The 22682-nt window shown below is 34.9% G+C and overlaps 1 protein-coding gene across 1 annotated transcript in view; it reads right to left on the minus strand.

The window, feature by feature from the left end:
• The window catches only part of chrm2a (cholinergic receptor, muscarinic 2a), a 105617-nt gene that overhangs the window by 64013 nt on the left and 18922 nt on the right, over positions 1 to 22682 (minus strand). The gene's annotated exons all lie outside the window — the stretch shown is intronic.

The raw sequence follows: 22682 nt of genomic DNA on the forward strand, positions 1-22682 counted from the left end.
AAGATTCAGAAGTTAAACATACAGACAAACACACACTCACTCACACACACACACACACACACACACACACAGACAGACAAACACACACACACACACATATTCAGGAGAACATCTCAATTTCTCTATATTATTTAGTGATATAGATTTATATAAATTTAGTAAATAGGCAATTAAGATTGAGAAATTACACACACACACACATCCAGTTGTAAGTAGTCACTTATACATGTGATAGTTTTGCATGTGTTCTTTGTGTTTTTGCTTTTATAAATTAGTTTTAGTTTGAGTTAATTTGAGTTGATTTTAATCTAGGCTGATAATTATGGAAGCTTGTTTCTGCCACAGAACAAAAAAAATACAAATTAAGGTAATTTGTATTTATTTATCGCACAATTCGAACAGTTTTTTTCCCTCACAATTGTTTAGAACCTTTATTTAACCAGGAGAGAAGACTCACAGAGATTAAAATCGTGAATTGATACCTCGCAATTGCATGTTCTAAACTAATTGTTGCATCACTTTATAAATCCTCTCCTGTGGCCTCATGGGATAGTAAAGTGTCCATTGAATGCACACTTAAAAAAATCTCGCCGGAAGTAATTTGACGACTATAAATTCGGACATGCAACTATTTCCACGTACAGTTTCTCAACTACTATATTGTAGGAAAGCATGTGACTTCGAATGCAGCTTTTCGTTTGCTTTTCCAGCTTTTCCTGCATCGTAGAGGAGAAGTGTGTGATTGTTTATTTCAGCTTTTCTAGTTGTAGAAAAGTGAGGCTGAATTCATGAAAACCTAAAAATAAGGATTTTTCTACACAGAATGGACTTCAATGGCAACCAACTATACCAATGTTCAAAGAAGGTTCAAATGTGCGTCTCAAAGCAGCTTCAAAGTCTCGACACAATCCCAGTCGAGAAATAAGAGTCTTATCTCGCGAAACGATCGGTCATTTAAAAAATAAAAAAAATAATAAAATATATATGTATACTTTTTAATCACAAATGCCCGTCTTGTACCATCTCTGAGATGCGCCATGTATTGTGTCATCACGTTGGAAAGGTCATGCATCACGTCATCTATCTAAGTTATTTGTCTTCAAAATCGTCCGACATCTTTGTTTTAATTTATTATTATTTTATTTTGATTTTTTTTCGTGAGCTTTCCAACATGATGACGTAATACGTGGCCCTTATTTCTCGACTGGGATCGTGTCGAGGCTTTGAAGCTGCATTGAGACGGACATTTGAACCTTATTTGAACATTGGTATAGTTGGTTGCCATTGAAGTCCATTCTGTGTAGAAAAATCCTGGAATGTTTTCCTCAAAATCATTCATTTCTTTTCGACTGAAGAAAGAAAGACATGGATATCTTGGATGACATCGGGGTGAATAAATTATCAGCAAAATTGTTTTTAAAAGTGAACTAATCCTTTAAGCCTTGTATCAGTAGAAACCCGGTAGTATTTTCGAGTGACCGTGCTTCCCTCCCTCATGTCCCCCTGAGACGAGAGATTTCTGTATTGTGTGTCTGAAGAAAAAACCCTCAGATGACACAAAAATCGTCATTTAGCTCATCAGAGGCTCTTGTGTCCAGAGGCGAGAGACTCCAGCCAGTAGGAGGAGCTCGTCCCGCATGTCTTCAACCCGCCCATAGGGGGATCTCACCATAAAACGCCTCTTTTCAGTTTCCAGTCGACTAGTTGCCTAGCTGTATCATTTCTCCCGATACTGCCCTCTGTAACCGGGAGGCGTGGCTTGGGAGTGGCCTCGTTAGGGCAACGAAGCAAGTGCATTCTGGGAGTTGTAGTCTTTCATCCACATGAGCCAAAAATACATTTTCTGGCTTTTCTCAGTCTAGAAGGCACCAACTTCTAAAATAGCTTTTTTACATTTCTACTACATAAATGACCCAATTTAAATACACATTCATCTTTCCAGCAGTGAAATATCACTTTAACTACATCATTCTGTGTTAGAATATTCAGAATTAATATCATACTGAATTATGCATAGAATAATCCAAACACTTTACATGTTCATGCATCTGTAATTGTGCTTTATAGTATTAAATAACTGTCTACACTGACAGCAATTTACAGTGCGTTTATCTTTAACCTCTACACTACTACCAATAATTAGTTTGCAATGTAATGTTAGAAGGAAAGCACTTGCTTATGTTGCCAAAAAGTTGCTGTGATTTATATTTAAAACGTGATTGTGATCGATTAATATGTATAAAACCGTGTGTGTGTGTGAAAGCATTGTGTGTCGTGAGTCTGCAGTATAAAGTGTGTGTGGACGTATTCATCCATTATAAATGTGTCAGAGAAACACTGTCACCTGGACTGAGATACTCAAACACAGCCAGTCTGGAGTGTGTGTGTGTGAGTGTGTGTGTCTGTGTCTATGAGGTGACAGACTTTCCACCTTCAGGAAAAACCTCATATCTCACTTTTACACGCAGTGGATTTCGCCTTAATAAGAGGTTTTTATGACATGCACATTTTACAATAACCGTTAACAAGCACATTTGTGCATATATGTGTGTGTGTGTGTGTGTGAATCTAACACAATGATGTGTGAGTGTTGACATTGTGAAGGGCAGAGCGAGGCTTGGGTAACATCCAGTTTGGAATATTCAATGCCTTTGGGTTTATTAAACACAAACACTCGACACATGAATCTTTCTCTGCTCTCGATCACAGTGCCGACACTCTCACTCCATGTTCTTTAATATTGGTTGTGCTTTTTTCATGATTATTTGCATAAAATCTACGTTATGCAACAGCCATTTATTCTCGAGTGAGAAACGTGGCATTTTTAACATTTTAGAGTAATGGAATTTTATTAGTGCTTCAGGAAAAACACATCGAACGTTTGATGTTTTAGGTTGTTCATGATATACAAATGTAAATTAATGTATTGTTTATTTACTAAAATAACAAAGACACATCAAATATATGCCGTATAATGAATCCCTGGAGTGTCTATTGTGTTTTTGAAATACCATATTTATTATTTATTTATGTTATTTTACTTTTTTAACAGTTTGACATTTAGGTTGCAAAGCAAATTTTTCATGAATTTAATCCACTAGTTGTAATTATACTTTTATTTTGTATATATAAATTCTAAAATACTTTATGTAATCATAGTAGTAATGATGATAGTCATCGACATAATAATCATTTTATTAAAATTAATTTAATTTTTTAATTTTAAGTTTAATTCGTTATTTTGTCAAAAAGCAGAAATAGAATTAAATAGAACAGAGTTAATTAAGAATTAGTGTCATTGTCATATCACTGATATACTATTATAGTTCTTAAAAAATTTTTTTAATGTCTACAAAGTTAAGTTATATGTTCGATTTCAGTTCATTTCAGTGTTTTTTTTATTTTTTATTATTTAATTAATTTTATTTAGTTAATGAAAATATTCCTGTTTAGAATTCATGGAATTAAAATTATTTCAGGTGTCGGACACTTAAAATCAGGATCAGACGATCTCTACGCTTTTGAAAGGTAAGAGATTAATAATAGTTCGAGTAATTTCTATGAATTGGTTCTTTTGAACAGTTTGATTTAATTAAATCTGGTTCTTAACTTCATTACTAATGTCCACTGTGGCATGTTACATTCTCTAACATGTTTTAATAAAGCCATTTGTAGACACATATTGCTATTTATTAAGTTTTTATGTAATTAAGGTATATTAATTGCAATTAGGGTGTTTTTGCTTCCAACTTAATTGAGATTAATGTTCATACTACATTATGTTCTGGGCTTTCCCTGCATGTTGAATGTGACTGTGACAAATATTCATGTGTTCTTGGACAGTTTTGCAGCTAAAGCGCCCGGAAAGCGTTGCAGCAAAAACAAATGGTTTTTGGCTCATTTAGAGACATACGTGTCTGAAACGGACAGTCGAGAACCGCTTATACTGTCTCATTGAGTGATGGAGTCATTAACTTCTCAAACTGATTCATTCCAATTCACGAACACGTCGGTTTGGTGAACCAGATGAACCAATTCACAAAAATATCTGACTCAAAACAATGATTCGTTCAATCAGTTTTCACAGTGTTTTGTAAACCCATTTGTGGTTAGTTTATATTGAGATCTTTGACTTTTGATTGCAGATTTTGGGATGTTCTGGTAAATGTGAGCACATTTTTGACATTGTTGATAAAAGAACCAGTACAGTGCAAAAAAGGCTTTTCTTAATCAGTATTTTTGTCTTGTTTCCAGTCCAAATATCTAAAAATTCTTATATCAAGAAGCATTTACTAGAGAAGTAAAATGATATAAGAAATTATATCTTCTTTCTGGAGAGAAAATGCCAATGGGGTAAGAAAAATAATCTTTTTTCCATTTTAATTAAGATAATTTTTCTTATTTTCCATTTTAATTAAGATAATTTTTCTTATGGGGTAAGAAAATGTATCTTATTTCAAATGGAAAACAATAAAAATAATCTTAATTCAAATGGAAAACAATAAAAATTAGGGCTGTCAAACGATTAATCGCATCCAAAATAAAAGTTTGTTTTTACATAATATATGTGTGTGTACGGTGTATAATTATTTTCTATATATAAATACACACATGCATGTATACATTTAAGAAATATTTGCATGTATATACTGTGTATATATATATTTATATTATATATCAGTTATATTATATATAAATATTTTATATATAAATAACACATTTTTCTTAAATATAAATGCATGTGTGTGTATTTATATATAGAAAATAATTATACTCCATACACACACATATATTATGTAAACACAAACTTTTATTTTGGATGCGATTAATCGTTTGACAGCCCTAATAAAAATAAAAATAATCTTAATTCAATTGGAAAACAAAGATTATTTTTCTTACCCCATTGGCAGATAATTTTGCTTGTTTTAAGCAAGAACTCACTTAATAAAAAAACAAAAATTCTCCAGAAAACAAGATATAATTTCTACTAAATGCTTCTTGATTCAAGGATTTTTAGACATTTGGACTGAAAACAAGACAAAAATACTAAGTAAGAAAAGCATTTTTTGCCATTAGCTCTCCATCTTATTGCTGCACACCAGAAACAATTGAGATTCAGAAGAATGTGCTCTGAAACGTTGCATGAATTTCCTTCTGTCTTTTGGCGAACGTGTGGAATTTGATATCGGGAATGTCGGCCTCTTGTTAATGTCAGCGCTGAAATGTTTTTACTGGAGCCGAAGCATGTGACCGCGCGGTTGGCTGAACTCATGCAGCCGCGGGACATTAAAGCACGCCGGTCGGCTGTGTTCTTTCAGGTAGTGTTGCTGTTTTGTGTAAACACTGTTTCAAAGCTCCTTGCGTTCGTGGCTTTGGTGGTGGAGGAATGTTTCAGGTTCAATGCAACTTAAGCTCTATAAGACGGTGTTTATGGCGTAATTCACAGAAAATTATTTCTACAAACAAAGCATTTGTTTACCTTTTACTAAAAGGATTTCGACACTTTACAGCTGAAAAAACATTTTTTTATGAGACAATCACTCTTAAGTGCTTGAAGCAAATGATGAGATGCATATTAAACATCTAAGTGCATTTCATCTGTGTTTTTACAAACTAAGTGACAAGTCTAAGTCATTTTTTATGTGGTAATCAACAGATTGAAGTGTTTTTTTGGTGTTGTAATGTTCCTTGGTAAGTTGTGCAAGCTCTTGCATGTAATGCTGGTAAATCTTCTTTCCACAGAGCTCAATATGAAGGGCTCGACGCAGCTGTTCGGATAAATCTGGATGGAATATTAAAGCGCAGTTTAAAATTCTGTGCATTAATCTCTCTTTCAGCGCTGATGTAAGCAGCCGCGCTGTGGGGATAAATATAATCTAATAACACAGTGGCTTTTACAGTCATTCAAATGAAACCAATTAAAAAGCCTGCGTCTGCGCAGACCGCGTCCCCTGAGTGTGAGTTTACACGAGGTTTAGATCCTACCTAAGAGATCTGTCTCTCTTTCAGGGACTGAGAGATTGAGGAATCATTTAAGAAGGTTGTTGGACCTTGAAAAGGAGATATGTTGCGTCTATAAGCAATCGCGCAAATCCCTCCAGCGGGAGTTCTTCTCTATATCAGTGTCAGTGTTTCTGGACTCCCTGAAACGCCTCCATTGTAGTCTTGAGTTTCTTCCGGGAATGAACACGTCACAATATTCCTCATTTAAATAATTAATATGCCGAATAAAGGGGCGGGGCCTGGTTGAGTTAGTTAGTAGTGTGTTGAAACCAAGCGGAAACCTTCCTCTCTCTCTCTCTTGAATCCAACACTGAAGTGACTTAAACTGCAGTTCACCGACTGGCCACTAGAGACCGGCTGCAAAAGAGAGTCAATCCCATAAACCTCCATGTTAAAATGCCCAACTTTACAGCAGAAACAAAACAAAAAAGTGTTTTTTGATCTGTATAATTTTGTCCTTCATGACGACTGTGAGGGGGGGGAATTTTTTAATAACTCATTCGTTTAAATTATATTAAGCCTTAAAGTTGTGCATAATTAAGGGCGTGGCCACTTGAGTGACAGGTGGATTGCCTCTGATGTCACTACTAGCCGTTTGTCTGCTGTCTGTTAGCGTCACGTCACCTCAGCTAATTCACCTCGTGCCCCATTTTCGTTTATCCGGGAGTGACGCTGCCAAGATGGCGACGGCCGGCTCCGCCCACTTTGGGGCTTCAAAAATGCTCTTCAGAAACACTACGGGTGACGTCACACACACTACGAACATGTTTCTTTACAGTCTATGGTTTAAACTGGCGGTTATGGTAAGGGGCGGGACATTTCCCAAACACACTCGAAGCGCTCGACCAATCACAACACACTGATCCAGCCGACCAATCAGAGCACAGTGTGCTTTTCAGAAGGAGGGGCTTCATAGAGACAGGAACTAAACAGAGCGTTACTGACAGACTGGGAAGAGAGGAGCCGCAACAATGGAGAATATGAGGAAAATAATCAACATTCAAGCAGGAAAACCTGTTCTAGTAGAGAAACAACAACATCAAGACTTTGTAAAAGAGCAGAATAAGTCCTCTTTAAGGCAGAGGCGTGTGTTATGCATCATTCGGAAAGATTGTTTTAATCCAATTTTCACATTTAGTGTGGACAAATTGTTAGAATTTTCATTTTTAGAAACAAGTAAATGAATTATTTTATGTATGAATGGATTTTCCAATAACGGACGTCCCTGTTTGTTCCCAAAGGAAGGTCTTGTCAGATTTAGCTCACTTCTGAGGACATATTTGTCCCTGAAGTGTATGGAGTAAACACAAACACGTGAGTGTAATGGTTTGTGTTGCTCAGATTAATGCAGACTGCGTCCTGTGAGAAACTTTATATTGTCTCGAACCCTCAGAGGTGCTTAAGCATGTTTGTGTGCGTTGATATTTGCACGAGTCCCCTGGAGAGCTTGTGCTGACAGCCATTCAATGCTTTGTAAATCCCCGACGAAAGATCGTGCGGTGTGTCACAATTACATGTTCTTATTCTGAATAACATAAATAAATAAATACTGAACCTGAATGCTTTTCATGCCGTTCAGATCCGTCTTTTAATCCGCATTTGTCCACCGATGCATATAGAAAACAACCAGTGTCATGTGTTTTGTGAACAAATTATTCAAATGAGTCGGTTATATTGTAATGAATCTTAAGAATGATTCCTTAATGCCTGAATCAATCTTATGACTCACTCATTGAATCAGAACAAAAGAATCATTAGTGGAATCGTTAAGGAGAATCACATTACTTTCCTCATTTCCCATCCCTAGTCAGTGTTATCTGTTTTGAGAACAAATGATTCAAATGAGTCGGTTATATTGTAATGAATCTAAAGAATTATTCCTAAACGTCTGAATCAATCTAATGACTCACTCACTGAATCAGAACAAAAGAATCATTAGTGGAATTATTAAGGAGAATCGCATTACATTCCTCATTTCCCATCTCTAGTCTTTATATTTCACACACTGTTTCACATGCCCATTTTCTCACTCAATTAAAACTGCCCTCGTGACTTTCCTCTTGAGGAGCAGCTCTTATGCTGAGGTGAAGAAGTCAACGCTACGCCTGGAATAATTTAATTGAAATATTCTCATCCTTAACCACAATTGTCACTTCAGAGGTCATTTAGTTTTTCCCACCCGATGTGTATATAATAACCAGCCAGAGTTTGTGTTGCATTAATAGGGCAGTTGTAATGCTCGCACTGCTCTCATGTTATATCTTAATTAAATTAGATTTAATGTAATTGTGAAGAGTACAAGTACAGAGACAATGAAATGCAGTTAGCATCTAAAAGTGCAAATATCATATGTTTATAGATGTTAGAATATTATTAAATCGTTAAACTCTGAAATAACACAATTGGAAGTCTGGGACAGGGTTATTAAATAAAACTAAAACTAATAACATTCTTAAAATGGCATTTTCTTTCTTTTAACTTTAAGTTGTTTTGCAAGGCAAAATTTCTTATTATAATTACAGTGCTTAACTAAAACTAAGAATGAAATAAAAATTAATAGAGATATTTAAAAAAACAAACACATGACAAAATTAGTTAAACTTGAAAAAGCAAAATATTAAAATTAAAAATATTAATAAAAACTGTAATAATATCTCAACTATATTAAAATAACACTGGTCTGGGAATGATGTAGTGATCAAAATATGTCATCCAAATGAAAACGTTCTTATATTTGAGTTATATCTTAATTAAATTAGATTTAATGTAATTGTGAAGAGTTTAAAGCTACACTGTGTGATTTTTACCCCCATCTAGCGGTGAAATTGTATATGACTACCCAGTGAAAATTAGTTTCTGTTCCTCTCAATTCCGAGGGCGTTTAAACTCCTACGGTGGCCGTATTATTCCAAGATTAACATGGCTTCCAGTTATCACTTCGTCCATGACAATAATAAACAATACGTCTAAAATGAATAAAACTACAGGACAGATGTCAGGAGGTAAACGTCACCCTTGGAATCGGCTATCCCAGCATAATCAGATTAGGCTAACGTTACAATGTGTACAAAGTAAAAGCAATTAAAAATAACTAAAATTTACAGTGTCCTTTTTTTATATAGCTTAAAAAATTGCACCTTTAAAACTATTCATCACCTGTGATCTGTCGCAGCACAGATTTATGTTACAAGGTAAACAATACTTTTTCACCATTGACGCGAGGATGAAGTTATACTAGAGGTCGTTCTGGCGTTATGCACAACTATGCTATGGTTAGACAAGCAACTATAAAACTTCGAATTTACACAAATGAATTACAACAGGCTGAATTACCTGTCGAGAAGAAAGCAGGCAACCTCGGCGTCCGTTTTAAAATCTTTTCTCCTCATGAGCTCTTTCCATCTGGGAAAAGTTACTCCAGTATTGACTATGGTCTTGCTGATTTGTCTGTCGCGTTGACGTTTTAATTCTCTCTTTCTAATGTGAGTACGCACACACACACACACACACACACACACACACACACACGCACGCACACACACACACCACACTATCTTTCAAATCTGCCGGCACTCTCGAGCTCGCGAGTAATCTCCCCCTCGCATTCGTCTCTGTGTCACTGAGTGAAAAACGCAAAAGGCGAAGCTTGAATTTACAGGTATGTCCCTCTTTGGCTAATGTAGTTTCAAGATGGAGGGGCAACATGGCGACCGGCATACGAACCCCTCACCCGTATGTACTTTCAATGGCAGATTATAAACTTAAGAGAATACTTTATTACTTGAAAGAAGTAAATATACATTAATGAGCACATATATTTTTGAAAGAACTAAGTGTTTTTGCTAAGAATCAACTAAAAAAGTTACACAGTGTAGCTTTAAGTACAGAGGCAATGAAATGCAGTTAGCATCTAAAAGTGCAAATATCATATGTTTATAGATGTTAGAATATTATTAAATCGTTAAACTCTGAAATAACACAAATGGAAGTCTGGGACAGGGTTATTAAATAAAACTAAAACTAATAACATTCTTAAAACGCCATTTTCTTTCTTTTAACTTTAAGTTGTTTTGCAAGGCAAAATTTCTTATTATAATTACAGTGCTTAAATAACTAAAACTAAGAATGAAATAAAAATTAATAGAGATATTTTAAAAAACAAACACATGACAAAATTAGTTAAACTTGAAAAAGCAAAATATTAAAATTAAAAATATTAATAAAAACTGTAATAATATCTCAACTATATTAAAATAACACTGGTCTGGGAATGATGTAGTGATCAAAATATGTGATCCAAATGAAAACGTTCTTATATTTGAGTTAGATCTTAATTAAATTAGATTTAATGTAATTGTGAAGAGTTTTAGTACAGAGGCAATGAAATGCAGTTAGCATCTAACCGAGCATATGTTTATAAATATGCATGTATATATAAAATCTTATTATAGTGCAAGATTTGAGGTCGATGCTTTGCGCCCTAGAATTCAATGCAACATTAGCACAAATAACCCGAATATCTTTAGAATTAAACTAAGACTTCTATATGTAAATTGGCTTTTTGTTAATCTCTTAACCCGTTTCAGCATAGTTCATATTCAGGTCAAGTAGCTGAATATGAAATAGGTGTTGATATGTAAATGAGGGCGGTCATATGCTAATGAGCTTTAGGTTGATAGATTTTGTGTTGTGAATGTTACAATGTATCACATTCTGCTAATATCACTGTTTTTATGTAAAAAGAACGAGAACATCCTTTTTTCCTCTGTTGTTCCATTATGTTGCCCAACCGGCTCGTTAGGAAAAACCATTGTCTTGTTTTCAGCGCAGGAACATTTGTGGGTTAATGAGGTGACTTTGGACTTCATTAGCATTTTACATGTCACAACAGTGGCGCAGTGTTTAGTTCAGGGCATCACCATGGCAACATCTGCTCTGGGCCAGGTTATGGGATGTAGTGTAATGTTTAAAACCAGAAGTTTGATGGTTTGACCCGAGTAAACAATCACCACTGTCGCCCTCAAGCGAGACCTCGGTACAAACCTCTATAATGAAATCACATGATGTTTTATGACGGCATTGCGTGGACGTGTGGTGATAAATAGAGATGCTTGAAAACCATTTAGAAAATATTTAGAATGATAGTCCTTGAAATCTAAGCATGACAGAGCTAGTACTTGACATGATACATGATAGGGTTAAATGACAGACTCTCGTTTGTGCCTCTGATTTAGTTACGAGCGACTTGGTGACCTTGAGGTCAAGAGGGAGATTTGAACTCTGGAGGATTATCATCTATTTCACTAACATTCGGATAAACGTCCAGTGGATAAAAGAACATATTACGGGTGTGGAACGACATGAGGGTGAGTAAATGAGAAGTCAAAAAAATTTTTTTTTAAAATAAGTCTCTTCTGCTCAACAAGGCTGCATTTTCTTGATCAAAAATACAGGAAAAATAGTGAAATATTATTACAATTTAAAATAACTGTTTTCTATGTGAATATATGTTAGAATGTAATTTATTCCTGTGATCAAAGTTGAATTTTCAGCATCTTCAGTGTCACATGATCCTTCAGAAATCATTCTAATATGATGATTTGATGCTCAAGAAACATTTATGATTATTATCATTGTTGAAAACAGTTGTTGTGCTGCTTCATATTTTGGTAGAAACTGTGATACATTAACATTCAAAAGTTTGGGGTAGGTGATTTTAAAAAAAAAAAGCATAATTATTAATACTTATATTCATCAAGGATGCATTAAAGTGATCAAAAGTGACAGTAAAGACATTTAAAATGATACAAAAGATTTCGGTTTCAAATAAATGCTGTTCTTTTGAACTTTATATTCATCAAATAATCGTACAAAAATTTGAAGTATCACGATTTCCACAAAAATATGAAGCAGCACAACTGTATACAACATTGATAATAATCAGAAATGTTTTCTAAATCTAAAAACTAAAACTATGTAGATGTTGAAAACTAATAAGAATGACAAAACAACAGTTACTAATATAAAAAATAAAATATAGTATATACATTATACTACAATGGAACTATTATGTTTCTGCTTTATGACAAAATAAAAAAAATAAACTAGATAAAAAAATAGGATTATTAATTCTAAAAAAAAATTATTTGTGTTAATATTGTATATTACATACTTGTAATAATATTTCACAACATATACTTTTTTTCTGTATTTTTTTTACATTTTTTATCAAATAAATGCAGATGAGCATAAAAGACAAAAAAAAAAAGCATAATTATTCAAAACTTTTGACCGATAGTGTATTTTTTGTTGTTGTTGTTGCAAAAGTTCAGAATGTTTTGCAAGAGAGGAAGTTTTGAGAACATGAAGTTATGAAACTCTTCATTGGAAATCTGCTTTCCCATGACACGAGGTGTTAAGCAATAGTGAAGAACCAGGATGAGAGTGTCAGTATTTCAGTCAACAGCCAGAGGAACATTGTGTGTGTGTGTGTGTGAGAGAGAGAGTGAGTGAGGCAGAGGTCGGGGTCGAGGGATTGCTCTGCGAGACATAATTAAATCAACAATGAAAGATTTACAGGGAGCAGCCCTTTAAAATTTAATTTTCTTCTTCAAGACTTTCCGCAGCAGGGAAGATCCCAGATAGACGCGGGAGCAGAAATGTGGGTTAACCAGAGGTTAGCATTGGGAAATGGTCTTCTGTTTAACCCACAACAAACAGCCCTGTTCAGATGAACCAACGGACAAATACAGATGCTCGTATAAACACTCGTAGAGAATGTGTGGCCACTTCTTTCGTAAGTTTAAAGTGTGTATGAGTTCAGTTTAATGTCTCTGTTAAGTGTTGAGTTATGCCGGCAGTCAAAGGTTTAAACACCATACTTAATCTTTAGAATGGCTAATGTCCACATGTTAGAATATTATTATATTGTTAAACTCTGAAATAACACAAATGGAAGTCTGGGGCAGGGTTATTATAGTTAAATAAAACTAAAATATTTGTAAAAAGGCATTTTCTTACTTGAAATAAAAATAACATTATCTGATTTAATAGAGAATATTAATAGAGATATTTAAAAAAAAATGACAAAAAAACACATTATAAAATTAGTTAAACTTGAAAAAGTAAATTATAAAAATTAAAACCAATTTAAAATATCAATAAAAACTCTCAATTATATTAAAATAACACTGGTCTGGGAATGATGTAGTGACCAAAAAATATGTATTTTTGTTGTTGATGTGTCTAAACGTTGGCGTATGTTTTTGGAGCATTAACGAGATTCTAATGCGAGGCCACATTATCCTAAAATTAAAAGTCAACGCACGCCAACAGCCGGAAGAGAGATGACCGATTACAGATGCTGATTATTACGCTGAATTATTTGGGGACTTTATTGTGTCTGATTCAGAGCTCGTTCTGTGTAGAGATCTGCATATAAAGCAGACACTGATGTCAAATGTCAAAGACTGAACCCAACACAAAGCTGCACTCTGTCTTTTTGGCTGAAAAGTGCTTTGTAAGATGTTTCTAGCTATGCATAATTTCATGCATCATTCTGATACTGTATGTGTTCATTTCATGATCTAATGCATTCTTAACATTGCCATAAACGAGCGACCATTGCATAAACTTTTTAGTAACACTTGACAATGTTTCATTTGTCAACATTAGTTTTAACAAAGTTAGTTCAACTGTACCTGAATAATTACACATCTGGTTATTATTTACAATGTTCCTGTCCAGTTTTTATTTTAGTTTTAGTTTGAGTTAACTAAAAATATCAAATAAAAGCTTTCATGTTCATTTTAGTTTAGAGTTTAGTCATTTTGTGATGTGCTTTTGGCATTTTACTGAAATTTATTTTGTTTTCTTTAGCGATAATAACCCTGTTCTTGCCAAGTACTTGCATTTGTCTATTTGCCTTAATTTCCTGTCCAAAATACATGTATTATTGGTGCAAAATTTATAAAACATTAAATATTTATAGTAATAACTTAACATTTTCATTCATTAAAAACCCAAACTCGACCAAAACCCATAATTATCCAAATAAAGAACTATGAAAAAAAACGTATTGTATAAAAAAATATTATTTTTAAATAATGTTTTTTATATAATAAAATTATTATATATATAAAAATAAAAATAAACGTTTATAAAAAAAAAAAAAAAAACGTATTACCTGACCCAAAATTCAACACTTTGACAGGTTTCCTTGGACCTCAGATCTGTCCAGAATACATGGATTATTGGTGCAAAATTAATAAAACATGAAATATTTATAGCAATAACTTAACATTTTCATTCATTAAAAACCCAAACTCGACTGAAACCCAGAATTTTATATATATATATATATATATATAAACGTATTACCTGTTCAACACTCTGACAGGTTTCCTCTGACCTCAGATCTGTAGTTCTGGGTCAGGTCGCGGCGTTTTAAGCTCTGAGTTAGATGTAATTCAGTTTGTAAATGATTCTCGGAGACTGAGGACGCCGGGCCGGAACACAGTGCTAAAATACAGATAACACGATGACACACGCTCTCATGCACACAGAAGCAGCTAATACTTCACTTCCTCTGAATTAATCAACTAGACAACAGTATCCATCAGTATGCAGGGAGCACGCGGTGACCGGCAAACAAAACCGTGGATTTTTGAGCCGTGTTGCATGTCTGTGGCGGGATTAATCCTGCGGGATTCAGGTGCCAGAGCGTTCTGTGTGTGTCTGATAACTCTTGCTATTGTCCGGTCTCACACACTGTGACGACTCCAATCTTCCTAGAGAACACCGAACGTCTGCGGCCGCTTTAATATAAGCACAAACTCTTTAGAGACCGGCGTATCCGTTGTGCGCTGATGCATGGTGTAGTGTGTGTGTGTGTGTGTGTGTGTGTGTGTGTGTGTGTGTGTGTGTGTGTGTGTGTGTTTGAATCTCTCCCCGGTCCTGGGTGAAAGTTTACGGCGATGCCTTTGAAAAAGTGAAATTCTCATTTTGGTATATAAAGCTGATCTCACTGTATCACCAAGACAGCAACTTTCCTGATGAAGGTTTCTGCCTCGTTCAGCACTTTCTATGGTGCACTGATAGATTAAAGCCAGTCGAGAAACACAGACAGATAGACAGACCCGGTTGAGAAGGTAGGTGGGTGTTTTTGGTACAATGCAACCAGAAATATCTGGACACTTGCAGGGATTCTTCAACCTAAAATGACACTCTGTCATCATTTACTGCACCCTCCTGTCAATCAAATCTGGAAGACTTACTTTCTTCTGAATGTGCACAGTGTGGCGTTTTGCATATTGGGAACTGGGACTGTAAAGATTTAAGAAATACAATTGAAAGCACCATATATGATTCGAAAGCTTCAGTTTTGAGGACGTTGTATGTGAAGAAAACACCAAAATTCAAGTAATCACTTCATTAAAAGCTTCATTAAAATCTCATTTACTCTCACATTTGGGTCAGATTTGGTGCGTCAGTCAGGTTTAATCTCATGATCATTGATTTCAATCTTTGCTACAGCAGAATGGAAAATAATTTGGAAAACGGGCTGTTCCTCACACAGAACTATTATACCTGTTTTTATTTGTACTGTGCGTTACTGTGACTATACTTCACAACCAGAGCATCTTCTGTATACTGACTTGCACTGACTGGTCTAATATAAATTATATAATACTTGTATATACATACTGCATACTGTATGTATACATATATATACAGTACTGTGCAAAAGTCTTAGGCATGTTAATATCATAAAAAAGGTTTCTTCAAGCATCTCGGAGACGTTCCCGCAGTTCTTCTGGATTTAGTCTGTCTCAGTTTCTTCTGTTTCTTCATGTAATCACAGACGGACTCGATGATGGTGAGATCAGATCAGACCGGCTGTTGTCAGACTTAACATGCCTAAGACTTTTGCACAGTACTGTATAGATTTTTTTATGTTTTTGAAAGAAGTCTCTTCTGCTCACCAAGGCTGCATTTATGTAATTAAAAAAACAGTCCAAAAACACTAATATTGTGAAATATTATTACAGTTTAAAAAACTGTTTGTGTGTGAATATATTGTAAACTGTCATTTATTTATTCCTGTGATCAAAACTGAATTTTCTGCATCATTACTCTTCCAGTACTCATTACTACTCATCATAGTCTTCAGAGTCACATGATCCTTCAGAAATCACTCTAATATGATGATTTGATGCTCAAGAAACATTTATGATTATTATCAGTGTTGAAAACAGTCGTGTTGCTTCATATTTATGTGAAAACTGATTAAAAAAAATTCAGGATTCTTTGATGAATATAAAGTTCAAAAGAACAGCATTGATTTGAAACAAATGTCTTTACTGTCACTTTTGATCATTTTAACGAGTCATTACTGAATAAAAGTATTTTTTAATTTTTTTTTAATTGTTGAAAATCCTACTTAACCCAAATGGCAATGTATCACAGTTTACACAAAAACATACAGCTGCAAAATTTATCAACAATAATCAGAAATGTTTGTTGAGTAGCAAATCAGCACATTAAAATAACTTCTAATCTAATTTAAAATTATTTTTTTTAATGATAATGTTGTTTTATGTCCTTTTTTTTAGAGCTCGACAACATCTTTCTCCATTATGAATGAGCCGTGGCCTTTTCGATATGGGTTGGAGAGTGAGTATGATAACGTTTTCATTACTATGTGTCTTATGAGTCTAAATATCTGCGTATGTGGAGGTCTCAGGCATGTTACCTGTCTCAGGTGATTAGACGAGAGTAAGACACCAGCTTTCCTCGTCTCTCTGTCTCAGACTTCTTATTCGTTCACTCTCGCCAGACTCTGGCAGGATAATAGCGGCCACAAATCATCCCGTAGGCTTCACTGGGCCGGAAATTGATGTTCTTTCATTTCAAAACAATGGAGAGCCTTATGAGAGGCCTGATGATGTCATAACTCCAGTGGCTGACAGGTTTGGGGGGCGCTGGGACAGCTCAATCAATCCCAGCATGCACTGGGGCTGCCATCAGAACGCAGAGCAGACATTCTCAATCAAACGCCACAGTCGAAGCATTGTCTCTCTCTCTCTCTCTCACACACACACACACACACACACGTGGCTGTAACGTGGTGATGTAAAACCGCTGCAGGTCTGTAAAGTCTGTCGCAGGAGTTATAAATCTTTAAAGTTTCTGAGAGGAGTGTGTGATTTATCGCATCGGCCCCTTATTATAACTGATGTTGACAATCACTTCAAGTCAGCAAGACATCTAAATTGACCCTATTTACTTTCCTGGTCTTATTGAATGCTTCAAAAGTGCACATAAAAAAAAATAATAATAAAAAAATGTTTATTATCGTTCATTGGGATTCGTTTATAATCGTTCATAATCAACTCGATTGGGAAAATAATGATAACCAGCAGACAAATAACTATTTGGGTGAATCTCATTACAACATGACCACGTCACATTTCACTCTAAAATTATATTATATTATATTATATAAATTTTTCATAAAGAAAATTAAACCTATTTTGTATTGTAAGTTTACTTTAATGACATTCAAGCTCATTCCTCCCAAATTCTCATTATTGTAATGCATTCGACGTTTTACTTTTTTCAAGAGACCATTATTTTTAATGGTGACAGTATTTTGAAAAAATATATATTTATCTATCTACATATTTAGGTATAAATAAAAAGTAAAAGCAGTACAGAAAATAATACCATGATGTAGAAATCAGGGTTATTATCATTGATTAAAACTGAAATAAAAATAAATTAAACCTAAATACAATATAAAAACAAAAAAAAACAAAAAAATGACAAAAGCACATAACAAACTTACTAAATACTAAAAATATTAATAAAACTAAAATCACTTGGATAAATATTAGCAATTTAATTTAAATAACGTTTAATTTTGCATTTAAGTTTTTTTGCATAATTGTTCTGAAAATAATGTCACAATGCAAAATATATGTATTTTTTTTAACCGGACATGTTTTAAGCATTTAATCATTGTTTCAGTAGATGTTCATTTCTCTTCCAGTCAGTTCCTGATTGATAAAGTCCTGCCCTAAATATTAATGTCATTGAATATCCAGTATGATTGTGATATACGTCACAGTTAAAACAGGCTGCGAATAACATTTCATGTTGAACAAAAACACATATTGTACAGTTAAAATTTTAATCAGGCTTTTAAAGTCTGATTAAAGTCTCTCAGCGGGACAGGTTTTATGGGTTAATTACGGCACATATGTGACCCTGGATCACAAAACCAGTCACTTTTTTTAAATTGACATTTACACATCATCTGAAAGCTGAATAAATAAGTTGTTAGGATAGGACAATATTTAATCGAGATACAACTATTTAAAAATCTGGAATCTGAGGGTGCAAAAAAATCGAAACATTGAGAAAATCTCCTTTAAAGTTGTGCATTTATGTTGGCGATTGTGCTGCATTCACTCACAAAAATAAATGTTTTATATATTTACAGTAGGATATTTACAAAATATCTTCATGGAACATGATCTTCACTTAATATCCTAATGATTTTTGCCATAAAAGAAAAATCTATAATTTTGACCCATTCAATGTATTGTCGGCTATTGCCACAAATATACCCGTGCGACATGTGACTGGTTTTGTGGTCCAGGGTCACATATAATTTATAATTTACAATTATAAATTATATAATTTATAATTCACATATAATTTAACACATTATAGACTTCTATAATTCAATGTTAATCTGCATAGATTAGGTCAGCCGGAACCGGGAACACTTCCCATAAATCCTGATGTACTCGTTACATCATAAGAAGAATGGCGTCTACACTAATTTTAGTGTTTTTGTTTATCCCGAGGTTTTCCCGCAGCCTGCCGGATCCAGGCCGTATCCAGACCTGATGAAGGACCAGCGCCTGGACCCGATGTCATAGCGGGGTGCTAAAGTGCCAACTAGTCTCTCCTTATGGAGGATCCCTTTCCCACTCTACAGATAAAGCGTTGTCGGGAAAATTCGGTTTGCGTATCTCCCCCGAAGTGATACAATTCTGTATCTAAATAAGGCCAGACAAGTAGTTTTTTAAGGCTTGGTTTGTAGGGAATTACAAACCTGCGCACATATATTCAAACGCACATACCAATAGACTGAACTCTTAATACGCATGTGCACGCCATCAGCGCTCTCACAGGTTTCGCGTTTAAAGTCTGTGTAGAGTTTCCTGTTAAAACGGTGTCGTGTTAGCGGCCCCTAAGTTAATAACTAATGATCGTTGCGACCGAAGTGAATCAATCAAATCAACTTTAGCTGGAAAATAACTTTATTCAAGAACTGCAATAAAGCCAAAACAATCTCTGTTACTTTAAACTATCCTTTATCTCTGTAAAGCTGCCTTGGAACAATCTACATTGTTAAAAGCGCTATATAAATGAAGATGACTCGACTTGACTTGACATATAAGGCATGTGATTGGAGGCTGACGCTCTTGGCAGAGGTGCCGTATACCTGCTCGGCCTCGCTCTCCAGGGGAAAATCACTAACCACTAACCACTAACACGGCAGAAAACACTTCAAAGCCACCGGACACATGTGTGACCGATGGCCCTTCCCTGCCTGTCAGAGGCGAGGAGGGGAAAAGATCTCACACATACTCAAAAACACACTTCCAGAGCATCCCGATCACTCCGCTGTCAGGTTTACGGTTATGGTTGGGTGATTGTTGAGTGAGGGTGGAGTGTGAACAGACGTGACGAAGAAAAACCGCCAACACACACACACACACACACACACACACACACTGTCACCACTCAACATCGATGCCAAATCTGAGATATACACAAACAAGGTCATCATCAACACAGATGCTAGGCAGAATAGCACGTACTATTTCTTCAGTATGGACACAGTATGCATAGAATATGTAGATGACCTCAAGGCTGTCACACAAACACACACTTGCATGCATCCGAGTTCATACGTCCACAGAAACACACACGCAGAGCTGCGTTCCAGTGCATGTCAGATCTCCGACACACTTAGAGAAAAGAAAGCCTCTTAAAACTGCACACAGAGAGAGAGAGAGAGAGAGAGCTGGAAATGAGGTTATGATGTTGAACTATATTTCTATAGTTTCATATTCATAATTAAATGTTTTGACAGGTTCTGTCCTCTGAAGCGCAGTGAGCTTCTGAAATGTCCAAATATCTATGATTTTTAAATATGTTGTTCCTTTTTTTTTTTCTCTGATACTCTTATACAGATTTCTTAGGAAAACTGTAGTAAATGGAGAGATGGATTTATGCATGTAGATTTTTGTTGTTGCTGCATTGTTACATTTAATTACAATTAAGCACAATTCCCAATACTGTAATGCATGCAAATGTTTTGTTTTGTGTAATTCAATTATTTTCAGTTATTGTGTGATTCTAATTATTGTAATACATTATTTTCTTCACTGCAATACAAGTATTTTAAATTAGCATTAATTATAATTTAATTCAGCATAAATTAACTTTATGTAAGGGATAATGTATAGTGAGCCGGTTGTTATAGTGAATAACAACCCCGACAGGCTGAACGGGATCCCGACGCGAAGCGGAGGGGTCTTGAATCAGCCTGAAGGGGTTGTTATTCACTATAACAACCGGCTCACTATACATTATCCCGCTTATTACATGGCTACCTACAAAATAAATAAATAATTTGACACAAATTATTTATTTAAAAAGGAGTTTATTGATTTAAAAACGATTGTATTGCTTCCGCCAAAGAAAATAGTCCGTTCCGCGTCCATAGCAACGCGCTGTTTTTCATGGCAACGGTCTGTTATACTTCGCAGCGGTCTGTTATAAAGAAATAACAGACCGCATTCTACATTGGAATTCAGCCAAGCCATGTAATAAGATGTATTAATACATGCATTCATTTTTTTTCCTTCAAATTTCAATAATGTGAGTTTTGGGGTAAATGTGATGAAATAAAAAATCACAATGCAGGTTTTAAAATATGCTTAATTTTCTTTATGAAGAAACTCATTTTATTTCTATACAATTATAAACAATATACAATATAATATATTAACCTGACTTAAAAAATGAGTTGAATCATGTATAATTCGCTTGCTCAACTTAGTTTTATATGTTATGTTGAGGTTTTTTTTTTATAACATTTGCTCCCATGACTGATTGATCATATTTTTTATTTATACATAAATTTATATCTGTCTGTTGATTTTAGGTGAAAAGTGACTCTTCTTGACAGGTTTTGTAAGATTCATCTGTTTAGACATCAGAAGACAAACGTAAGTTTGTGATTTTCCTGTGTTAATTTAGTTTTATTAATATTTAGAATTACCTTTTATTTTTATATTTTTAGTTCTCATGTTAATTTTTGTCATATTTTTAATAATTGCGTTTTTTGTCTTAAATTTTTTTTTAAATATTGCTATTTAGGTTTAATTTAATTTTATTTCAGTTTTGGTTTTTAATCATTTTTGTGCTTCAACTTAAACTTATTTCAGTTTTTAGCCAAGGCAACCTTTTTAATTTCCGTTTTACTTTAGGTTTTTCTACTAATATTTATACTTTATTTTATTTCAGATTTATTTCAATTAACAGAAATGTCTTGATAGTTTTAGTTAACAATAATAACCCTGGTGTGTTCACTGTTAAGTTCTCCTGATTGTTTAAAGTGAATTTGAAATCATACATTTCATACGCTGATAATGACCCTGTTCTGATTCAGTACAGATACACCGAAACATGCCGTCAGAATAACAAGGTCGTTTTTCCACAAGCTCCAGACTGGAAGTGGTGCTTTCCAGGCCCAGGGCGATGTTCTGCTGTCTGGAAACATAAATGCCAGGACCGGTTCTGAGTGTGACAGCGCCGGGACTCTCACTCAGCTGAGCCGGTAATCAGAACAGGCAGGATCTGCTGTGTGGAAAACTGTGTCTCTTCTGGATCTGTGGTGGTTTTTAAGAGCCTCTCATACACTGCAGTATTACAGCGTTAACTCTTTGACCTGATATAATAACAGCAGAACGGCTCAAATCTACTGATAAATCATAAACCCATTATGTTCTGTCCTGAATTCGCTGACGGAAACCACAGCAGAAGTTTTGTTAAAGAGAATATATTCTGCTTTTTCCACATGTTCATCTTTCTTGAGTGTGTAATGTTGCTGTTTGAGCATGAAAACGTCCCTCCAGTGGGAGTTATTCTCTATATCAATGTCAGTGTTTCTGAACTCCCTGAAACGCCTCCATTGTAGTCTTGAGTTTTCGTCCGGGAACGAACACATCATAATATTCCTCATTTAAATAATTCATGCGCAGAATAAAGGGGCGGGGCCTGGTTGAGTTAGTTAGTAGTGTGTTAAACTGGCGGTTATGGTAAGGGGCGGGACACACTCGAAGCGCTCACCAATCACAACACACTGCTCCAGCTGACCAATCAGAGCACAGTGTGCTTTTCAGAAGGAGGGGCTTCATAGAGACAGGAAGTAAACAGAGCGTTACTGACAGACTGGGAAGAGAGGAGCCGCAACAATGGAGAATATGAGGAAAATAATCAACATTCAAGCAGGAAAACCTGTTCTAGTAGAGAAACAACAACATCAAGACTTTGTAAAAAGGCATATGGCCTCTTTAACATCACAAACTATA

Source organism: Squalius cephalus (assembly GCF_949319135.1).
Source record: "Squalius cephalus genome assembly, chromosome: 4".
In the NCBI taxonomy this organism is placed as follows: domain Eukaryota; kingdom Metazoa; phylum Chordata; class Actinopteri; order Cypriniformes; family Leuciscidae; genus Squalius; species Squalius cephalus.